Raw genomic sequence first — 11,517 nt, forward strand, 5'->3', positions numbered from 1 at the left:
AGTGGAAACCTCTCTTCACTTAACATTTTGAATATATTTTTTCCATTCTTTTTTTGCTCACATTGTTTCTGATGAGAGGTCTGAGGTTAACCTGATTGGATAACCTTTATAAGTAACCTGACGTTTCTCTCTTGCCAATTTTAGTATCTTGTCTTTGTGTATAGATTTGGCCAATCTGGCTATGATGTGTCTTGGAGAGGATCTTCTTGGGTTGACTCTATTCGGGGTCCTTTTTATTTTTTGGGTCTGGATATTTGAATGCCTCTCTAGATTTGGAAAGTTTTCTTCCAGGATTTCATGGACTAGATTATCAATGCCCTTATTAGTTTCTTCACCTTCTGGGATACCGATTATCAGGATGTTTGGGCACTTAATGGTACTTAGTATTTCTTATATACTATTATCTCTCTCTCTCTCTCTTTTTTTTTTGTTTATTTTCTCAGAATTTTGGGTTATTTTTCTCTAGGTCAAAGGTTTTGCCATCAACATTTGAGATTCGATCTTCTGCATGGACTAATCTGTTTTCAATACATTTGAGGAGGTTTTGATTTCCTGTATTATCTTCATCTCTAATAGCTCCATTTGATTCTTTTTTATGGTGTGTACTTCCTCTTTCAGATCAGGCAAGAACTTCCTCACCTCCTGGAATTCATTGTCTCTTTTCTCTTGCATCTTCTAGAGTTTGTTGCCTCTCAGCTCTTGCATGTTGTTTAGTTTTGTCACTATGAATATTCTGAATTCTCTACCGGACATTTCCATGAGTTCCACTGTACTGTCTGTGGATGATGAAGGATTGTTCTTTTCCTGTAGGGGGGAGATATTTTCTTGGTTTCTCATATTTCTTGTGCCTGTGCAGTGGTTTCTAGTCATTCTGTGACAAAATCTCTCCTCCAATGCGTTTTGCAACGTGGTATCCACAGAAAGAGATTTTGAGTTCAGATTTATAAAAAGGAGTTTCTTCCTTTATGCATGGAGTTCAATAGGGTTGAGGATTTCAATGACCCTAAAAGTATTCAGAAGCTTGGCTACTGTGCACCTAGGCCTGTCTAGACACTTAGTGTATGGAGATAGACTGAGTGTTTAGGGCCCCTAGAAGATGGGGTTTAGAGCATAACCTCAGTCACCTTGGTCCCTGAACACTCCAGGACACACCTCAGATTTAAAATGGCTTCTGACTGAGTGTTTTGGGGATCTAGAAGATGGAGTTTAGAGCATAGCTTCAGTCACCTCTGTAGATTCCCGATTCTAATGGATGTTGGTAAATCCTTCAATCTCATGTCCCTAGGAAATGTTATTAAAATTCTGCAATAAATAAATAAATAAATAAATAAATAAATAAATAAATAAATAAATAAATTCTGCTTAGGGGCCAGCAGGTGGCATGCTGGTTAAGGGCACTGGACTCCCACATGACTGACTTTAGTTCGAGAGTCCTGGACCTGGTGGCTGGCTTTCTCATTTTCCCTCTCTTTTTATTCCTCTCTGGTCAAATTAAAAATAAATAAATAAAATTAAATAAAAAATAATTCTAAAAAAAAACTTTGTAAAATTCTGTCTAGTAGAAGGCCCAGATTGTGGTAAAATGCAGTGATACACAAGGCGATCCCACATGGGAAGGTTCCTAGTTCAAGTCTGGAGATCTATCTGAGTACTCTAGGCACATGCCTACCCATGATCCAGGGCTGGCTGAGGGCTGAGGGTGGCATCAAGACCCTGTTGAGGGTATGGTCTTTCTCTTTCTGTCTATCTCTGACTGTCTATCTCACTCATGGAAGAAATAAAGAAATAAACTTTGAGCTGGTTTTGTGACCTGGTGATTAAGGCAGCTAGATCCCACATGGCTGACCACGCAGTTTGAGTCCCAGACCCAGTGGCTTGGGAAACATACTAGGCATGTGTGTGTGCATGCTCAAAATCCCAAAAGGAAAAAGAAGTGGAGAAGGGATTGTAGAATCACCATGAGGGGTGCTTTTTCTTTCCTCCCATCTCTCTCTGTCTCTCTCTGGTAAGTATAATGACCACTAGTAAAATAAGTAATTAAATTTTAAGAAAGAATTCTGCCTGACGGAATTTTTTTAATTGGTGCATAAAGACTTCCTTCGAGAAGGTTGAACCTAAAACCAGCATCTCCGGTAAACACAGCCTTGTTGTTTGAGATGCTAACAATTACTGCGGCTCTTTGTTCTGTGTCTTTTGGCTGACATTCAGTTCATGAGGAAGTGTCTGTATTGAAGCCAATTTGAATTGACTTTGCAAGTAAAATTTCAGGGACAATGTGCCAGGTGTCTCAGAGAGCTGGGGTCTGGTAGATTCTCTGTCATCTGCTCACAAGAACCTTAACTCACGTTTGTATGATGAGCCACAGACTTCAAAGCAATATATTTCACCTTTGTTTTTTTATTCCATTTTTACAATAATACCATGAGGCTGATATTGTTCTTCCTAACTTGTGATTTTCCCACTTAACAGATGAGAGATATGGTAAGAGCCTAAGTGATATGTCCAAGGCTACATAGTGGCACTTTCTGGTATAGGAGTTGGACCCAGGATTTTATTTAAGAAGCATTATTTCAACATGTCAGTGAGCATCTACTGTGCGTCAGGCACAGTGTACTAAGTTTTGGGGAAACAATAGATACTGTAACATCTACACACATAAGAGGCTCACCACTCTCTCTTTGCTCCCAGTTTCTCTTCAGCACACTCTAAGCAGGCTGCTGTTCCCCTGAGATCCTTCTGATCTCAACCCCAACACCAGTAACAGCAACAAAACCCTGCTCTCATCCAGGTATCAACATCTTCAGGCTGCCAAACTCAAGGGCCAGGTCTTAGTTTTCATTGATCTCAAATTCTCCAAAGCAAATGGCAGAGTTGATTATATTCTCTTGCTATTGATACTTTCTCCACACTGAACACTCTTGAGTTTTTCTTTCCCAGAATGCCAACCTCCTTCTCAAGCTGTTTTGTCTTTGCTTTTTGTCTGATGAGTTTGTGAATGTTGAAAAAACTTGGGCTCCGTCTTGGGCTTCCTTCTCTAGTGTATCCCGGCTCTCTCCTCTCCCTAGGTTATTTTTAGGCCCATGGCTACAAAAGCTATCCATATGCTAATAACTCCAAAGCTTTTATCTCTAGCCCCAACCCCTCCCTTGAGTTCAGGCTCATGCTTCCATTTGGCTTGTTAATATCGTCCCTAGAATCTTTCATCATCATCTCTGGGTTCATCATGAAGCTACTATTTTTAGAACAAAACTTTTGATTTTCTCCCTCAGCCTATTTCTTCGTTCTTCCCTCATCTCAGTTAGTGGCACCATCATTCAGACAGTAATTCAGGTTATAAACAGTCATGCTTGATTCCCATCTTTCCTCTTAAAGCATAGAACAATCTAAGCCCTAGTGGTACAGTCTGCAAATTATGTTTTAAATCCACCCACTTTCTCTATCTGCACCGCTACCACGCTGGTCCAAGCCATATTAACTCTCCGTGACCAAATCCAGAAATGAGAATCTATGAAGAGTTGTGGGAGAAGCAGTTCAGGCAGAGGGAACAGAACAATACTAAGATTATATTAAGATGGGAGGTGAGAGAGAGATGTATAGATTTATTTCTGTTGCTTTTTTTTAAAAAAAATAGTTTTAGAGGTTTATAACTTCATTTAAACTTAATATATTATAAGCATCTTTTTATGCCATTAATCAAGTCCAGTTTTTGTTTTGTTTACTCTTATGAACACTGCTATTATTGAATACCTTATTTTAAAAGATATCTATATTCCCAAGCGGCCGATAGGTTCATGTACCTCCTATTTGAACAGAATTCTAACCTGTTTCCTGGCTTTAAGTTTTAAGCAAAGTTCCTTAGCTTTTATTTGATTTATTAAAGAGAAAACTTCTTTTCTTGAAGTTAAAAAATATATTGAAAAATACCTATTTAATGACCATAGTAAGCTATATAGCATCAGCTAGGTGCTACCTTATAGTATATTCATTCTACTCAGAGTTTCACACCTAAAGTCAGACATGTATTCACAGATATGTATATATCAGGTGAACTTGCTATTGAAAGTAGTTAGATTATTTAAGAAATTTTGTGAATCAATAAAATGTGGGGACGGGGAAGGAAAACAATTGTAGACACCTAAGATAGTGTGGAAAGAGGGTGGGAATGGCAGAGGGCGAGAAATAGGGGGGATATATATATATATATATATGTGTGTGTGTGTGTGTGTATATATATATATACACACACATATATATCTGAAACTAGAAATGGAAAATTATTGATGATAACATGTATGATTAAGCCACTATGCATATATTCTAAACGGGAAATCACATTTTTAAAATATTATTTATTTTATTTATTCATTCATTTATTTCAATTTGATCAGAGAGATACAGAGAGAGAGAGAGGGGAAGCAAGAAGGCAAGCCACCAAATCTAGGACTTGAACCATGGTCAGCCATGTGGGAGTATCTAGCACCTTAACCACCATGCCACCTGCTAGTCCTGGGAAACCACATTGTATATGTTGTGACAGTGCTCAGTGAATGAGTGTAAATTAATAATTAATTAAAACTAGAAAAACTAAAATAAAAAGACAAAAATTGGCTAATGTTGAAAAAATGGGGGTGTCTATATGTTGCTTACAAGAAACGTATCGATAAAGACATACATAGATTGAAAAAAAAAAAAAGATATCACCATTCCCTAGAACGGTTAAAATTAAAGCAGATAGGGACCAGCAGATGGTGTAGTGGTTGCATTGTTGGACTCCCACATGGCTAGCAGCTGTTCAAGTCCTGGACCCAGCCACGTGAAATTGATACTGGGCACATGTGCATGTGTGCCCCAAATCCTGAGAGGAGCATGGAGGAGAAGGGGTTGTGGCATGCCTATGTCCCCAGGGGGTGATTTCTCACTTTTGGTCTCTCTGTCTTTCTCTCTTTCTCTCTCTTTGCTGAGTGCACATACCCTATAGCAAAAACAAAATCTCCCTCTTAAAAAAAAAGAAAAACAGATAATACCAAGTGTTTGTGATAATATAGAGCAACTGGAATACTCATAAACTGGTAATGAAAGTATAAAATTATACAAGTACTTTAAAAACTCTGGCAGTGTCTACTACAGCTGGGCATACATTTACCCTGTGACTCAGTACTTCTCTTAAGCATACACTAGACATAGGTGTACATATGACCATCAAAGACATGTACGAAAATATTAATGGCAGCACTGTATATAGTAGAAAAAAAAAACAACTCAAATATCCACCAACAGTAGAGTAAGTTGTAAATTAGTCATATAATAGAATCTACACAGCAATTCGAATTAAACGAGCCATGTCCACACACAACGTGGGTGAGTCTCATAACTATAATGTTGAGGGAAAGAAATCAAACACAAAAAATAGACTATGTATTACTCCGAATGCATAAAGTTCACATCTAGGTTTTAAAGGGGAAGATCAAGGCAAAGAGGAAGAATTCTGCTGGAAAGGCCATGTTCTGGCTATTGGTCTAGGTGCTGACTTTATGGCTATGTCACAACTACCAGGAGCTTTGAGAAAGGCACGGAACTCCTCCCCCTTCTGCACCTACAAAAGGAATGAATCCTGTCAAAGCCTTAATTTCTGACTTTCTGGCCTCCTGAATCATGAGACAATAATTTTTCTTTTAATGGCAGAGGATATGTGTATATAAGAGAGGGATAGGGTAGGGAGAGAGAGAAGGCATCCTCCACCAGGGCCTGGCCACACTACAATCCTTTTTCCTCCAGCCCTCACGTTCTTGACCTTGTCAGGATGTTAGAAATGTCCATGCTTGTAGTTTTTCTAGCTGCCTGGTCTGGGACTCAAACTCTGGTTAGCCATGTGACATCCAGCTTCCTATGTGCAGCACTTAACCACTGTACTACATATAGGTTGGCCCATTTTGGGAGTTTTTAAGCCACCTAGTTTATGGTGTAGGAAAATAATGTAAGTATAGAAATTCAAGGATTCCTTGTTGATCTCTATTCAGTCTCTTGGTAGAAGGTAGAGAATGTTCCCTGGTGGTTATAATGTAATCATCTGATGATCCTCTCGTTTTCAGCCAAGCCCAGGTCATCTCCCTGACATTCCACTGCAAATGACTCTGGCATTTCCCCCTGAGCAGATAAGTCATGAACATAACGTGGAGGGCAGAAGTTGAAGAGGTGGGAAACTGGGAGCAGAGAAAAGAAATATCACATGATTTTCAGATATTATCAGTCCCAGTTCTCTCCAGCTATTAATGTTTTGTAGAGATATTTACCTATTTTGTTTATATCCTTTCTCGTTACATAAGGAGCTCAGGTTTACTTTACAAGAATTAGAAAAGAAAACAAATAAAAACAACTCATACTCCATACCCAAAGACAACCACCACTCACATTTTGGTGTATTGCCTGCCAGATATTTTTATAAGTGTATATATATATTTTCTATTTTATAAGAAAAAAATATCACCCCTTCCTAATTGCCAACATATCTTCTCTTCCTCTTTTTTGATAAAAACAGATTTCTAAAAACTCTCCTGAGATCCATTCTACTGCCCACACACACATTTCTGCTTTTGTTCTTCATTGAACAGCCCTTGCCCAAGCCCCTTCCGGTGCCCAGCCCACTCTCTCACACACGGAGTCAGTTCTCTCTCCAGGCCCGAGTTCAGAGGGGAAGTCCTGTATTATAACACAGACTGCAGGGGGGAGAAAGGATGGTTTCTACAGACTTCTTCAGTATGGTTGCTGCTTTTCCAACAAATATCAGATTGGCTTTCTGGTTGAAGATTGAGTTGAGAGTTGCACTCACTATACTCCTCTGCTCAAGACATGGTTCTCCTCAACATAAGTGCAAACAACTTCTTTAGTACATTCCTTTCTGTTTCCAAGTCCCTGCTTACTTTCTACTTCCCCCACAATAAATCCTAATCCTAATTTTTATAAACCTTTGAGCCCCCATATTTTCAGGTCCCAGTTCTGAATTGAAGCCATGAGTAGATTGTTTTGCATATGTGTACCTCCAGTCTATGTTCCTTAATAAAACTAAGTGACCCTAAATTCACAAAAGGTTCTGTTAACATGTGTTTTTCCCCTTTTTTTCTCTACAGCAATCATATATTGTATAATAAGAGAAATGGCAAGAATCACCTAGGCTACTTTTACTGAGTACTTCATGTATTGAGTTATCTTCTAAACCTACATGGCTCATTCATTAGTACGTGAGGTCAGCTGGGATAGGCTTGCAAGAGCTGATTACTCAGTGTTCAAGAATTTTCCAAGCCCGTTATTAAACATGGCCATTATTAGAAACGAAATTACATAAATTCACAATTAAATAAAGTACATTAAGAACAAGTATAAAACAACTCATCAGTTCCTAATTATTTTACTAGCTAGGTTCAGGTAATATCTAGTGTATCTGTAAGGTGTAAACACTACATTATGTATCTTTCCAATTCCACATTCAATGACGTTACATAGGTACCTTGAAATTGGCAATGGTGGGAGTATCTATGCTATAAACATTAATAAACACTACGAGTCGGGACTCCTCTGTTCACAGAGCTGTTTGTAAAACAGTGACCAGTACAGGGACCAGCAGTTAGCATAATGGCTGTGTTGCTGGACTCCCATGTAGTAGACCGCAGTTCGCATCCCAGGCCCGGTGGCTTAAACTCATGCCAGGCAGGTGCACGCGTGCCCAAGATCCCGAGAGGAGAATGGAGGAGAAGGGATTGCGGCATGGCCATACCTGCTGGGGGGTGATTTCTCGCTCTCTGTCTCTCTGTCTCTGGCGAGCACACGGGCCCTATAGCAAAAACTTCTGAAAAAAAAAAAAAAACTAAAACATTGACCAGTAAACCACTTAGCCTTATACTGTATTACCCAGATGCTTTCAACATCCCTGTAAGATTGGTCTATTTACATTTTACAGATGAAAAAGTGGGGTTTAGAGGAGATAAATATCCCAAATCCTAAACCTAGTAAAAGGCAGAGTTGGGGTTGGAACTGTAATATACATAACCCCAGCCCACACCCTGGTTATCATAGAATAACTGAGGCATGGCCGTAGTAAACAAGCAGGAGGATTTTGTTGTTTAGCACCCTTATGTGGACAAGAAAACCAGGCACAGAGCAAGTATTTGTCCAAGATTATGTAGTTAATAAGCAGTAAGGGGGTGGGTTCAAAACAAAGTCTTCTGGCCCCAGAGCTCATCTTTATTTGCCTTTGGATCCTTTCACAGGAAATGGGCAGGACCAAGGCAACCATTTTTCCACTCTCTGTTTCTCATTCTCCATGTCTTCCTCTCTCTTGCTACATGATCTTTGGTTTATCTTTTTCTCTGTGCTTGCTTTGCTTTCTTCCCTCTGCTTTAGTGTGCCTGTTTCTACCACACAGTCCCCAAGTATATATGTCCCCAGCTGAAGAATCTTCCCAGACTGATTAGAATGACTGTGTTCCAGAAATAGCCAAGTTTCCAGGAAGAGTAATCTAGTGGGTCCAGCTGGGGTTATGTAGCTGCTCCTGGTTCAATGCATGAGTCCAGCAGGCTGCTGGGTATGTACCTGACCCCCCACAAGGAAGAGAAGAAGTGCTGGGAGAGGATGTGAACTACAGACACCCTGGGCACAAATTGGATATCTAGCTGGTGGGATCAGAGGATACTCCTTCAGGCAGTAAGAAGAGTGATAAGATCAATCGTTCCACTATTTCTTAGTATGTAGTCACATCTACCGACTCAATAAAATAACCCTGTGAAAATAGCCAAAAAATGGAAGCAATGTAAGTATCCCTCTGGGGACAAATGAGTTTTTAAAATGTATTTATACACAATGAAATGCTATCCAGTCATTAAAAAAAGAAAGAAAGAAAGAAAGAAATTTTGTCATTTGAGACAACCTAGATGAGCCTGGAGGACATTCTCAAAATAAAGTTTCCAGAACAACAGCACAAACATCATCTGGGAAGTTGTCAGATCTGGGGGTAGTGCCCAGTAATCTGATTTCACAAGCCCTCCAGGTGATTCTAGTGCAGGCTAACCTTAAGAATCACTGCTCTAGTCCATCTCTGCATTACACTAATGAGATTCTATGGTTTCATGTGGAGATACAGCCAGTCTACAGGTGATTTTGTGCCCTAACACCAGAGTTGAATAGATGTGGCAGCCTGATTTGCAAAGCCAAAATATTTATTATTTGGCTATTTCCAGCAAGCAGTTGGAGGCTTCACTGTTCTAGTCTATCACAAAATCCTGGGGATTTCATCTTCATTCTAAGTCGTTCTCTCCATGCTTCCATTACTCTAGTTGAGGCCTTTCTCAACATCTCTACATGACACTAATGAGACAGACTCCTCCCTTAATGGTTTCTCTATCCTCAGCCTGCTCCTCTCAATTTCATCTCCAACACAGCTACTGGGATGCAAGTATGATCATGTGACCCTCTTCTTAAAATCCCCTTTGCCTTCTGCCTTAGTCTATTCTGTGTTGTAGAACAGAATACTACAGACTAGGTAATATAAAGAAACAAAATGTATTTCTTACAGTTCTGGAGGTTAGGAAGTCCAATATCAAGGTGCTTGCATCTGGTGAGAGCCTTCATGTTGAGTCATTCCATGGTAGAAGGCAGGACAAGAGAACCCACTCTCTTGATAACTTACCCACTTCCACAACAATGGCATTAATCCACTGATGAAGGCAAAGCCTTCATGAACTAATCACCTTTAAAAAGTTCCACCTCTTAACATGGTTGCATCAGGGATTAAGTTTCTAACACATGAATTTTGGGGATACTTACAAACCATAGCACTGCCAAAAGCAAGTCTAAGCATTTTTGGCTGTGCATGCTGAGTTCTTCCATGGTTTGGCACCTGTCTCACTATCCAGGACCACACCATTATCTAGGCTTTAGGATCCTAAATCTGCTCACCCAAGGCCTTCTTCCTTCAGGCCTTTGCCCAAAATACCTTCCACCATACTCCTACCCTCACATGTGGTAAACCCTGCTCACCTGCAAGTTCCAGCCCAGTTGTCATCTAGAAAGCCTTCTCAGAACTGATCACCTTCTGTGCTCCCAGATTTTATCCTGCTTATCTTTATTTTTTTACTTTGTGTACTTAATATAAATTACTGTCCCACCTTTCCCCATTAGACTGTGAGCAACAGGAGGGCAAAGGTAGCTTCTTATTTGGTTTGGTGTCTTCTGTGTCCAAGACAGAGCCTGGAACATAGTTGTTCAGTAAAAATTTGTTGAATCGAAGAGAGACTATAAATGAGTTGCCTTCATGTTCTTGCAATTCACCCTAGCTCAGTCTCTATAACTTACAAATACAGTAGGGAATTTTAATGTTGCCTAATCTCTTTCAGTGTGAGGTCCATGTTTTATACACTTTGCTTCCTCTTTAGCAAATGGCACAGTGCCTCGTACATAGTAGGTACCCAGTAAATATTATTAAATGATCTAGAAATAATTTTCTCCCTCTCAAAATCATAAATATATGCCAGAAGGCAACTGCACATGAGAGAGAAAGAAAGCGACTGACCCCCAATGGGGCCTGGTCGTGCTGCAATCCTTTTTCTTCCATTTTTCCATCCCATCAGGACCCTGGGCATAAATACACCAATGCCCAGCATGTTTTTCAAACCACCAGGGCTGTGATTGGCCATGTGGGATCCAGCTCCCCATATACAATACTTAACCACTGTGCTATAAGGCCAGCCTACATAACTTTCCTTTTGATTTAAAATTAAAACTCATTCACTGTAGATTTTTTTTTTTTTTGAGAGGTATTTGCTCTAGGGCATGTGCATTTGCCAGAAAGACAGAGAGAGACAGAAGACAGAAAGCTAGAAATCACCCCCCCAGGGGGGATGGCCACGCCACAATCCCTTCTCCTCTATTCTCCTCTCGGGATCTTGGACACACACGCACACGTGCCCAGTGTGAGTTTAAGCCACCGGGTCCGGTACTTGAACTGCATTTGACTACATGGGAGTTCAGTGACATAGCCATTACGCTAAATGCTGGTCCCTAGAAAATTTGTTAAAAAAAAAACAAAAAAAACCTTAAAGATCTAAGAAGAAGGTAAAAATCTTTTATAATCCCTTAACTCATTTATAATCCCTTAAGATGGATTTTCTCCCTTTTTTTTAATGTACAAGATCTTGTGTGTGGGGGGGGGGAAGGGTAGAGCAGGAGGGTGTAGCTATGTACACATTGTGTTTAAATCACATATTTCCATAGTTCTCCTGATGGTTAATCAACCATTGGGATGACTGCTTTCTTTTTTGGTTTTTTTTTGGTTTTTGTTTGTTTTAGGTTTTTGCCACAGGGAGTGTGCACTTGATGAAGAGACAGTGAGAGGAAAAGTGAGAAATCACCCCCAGGGAGGATGGCCACACCAGCAATCCCTTCTCCTCCATTTTGGAAGGCTGCTTTCACTGGATCTCACCTTTTTTTTTTTTTTTTTTTTTTTTTTTTTTTTTTTTTGGGGGGGTTTTT

At 39.8% G+C, this 11,517-nt stretch overlaps 1 pseudogene; it reads right to left on the reverse strand.

Annotated features, from left to right (window-relative positions):
- Positions 1-6,063: 6,063 nt before the first annotated feature.
- LOC102479687 (40S ribosomal protein S7-like) overlaps positions 6,064-11,517 on the reverse strand; it is a 19,122-nt pseudogene continuing 13,668 nt past the window's right edge.

The sequence above is a fragment of the Tupaia chinensis genome, unplaced genomic scaffold (genome assembly GCF_000334495.1).
Source record: "Tupaia chinensis unplaced genomic scaffold, TupChi_1.0 Scaffold000227_1, whole genome shotgun sequence".
Lineage (NCBI taxonomy): Eukaryota > Metazoa > Chordata > Mammalia > Scandentia > Tupaiidae > Tupaia > Tupaia belangeri.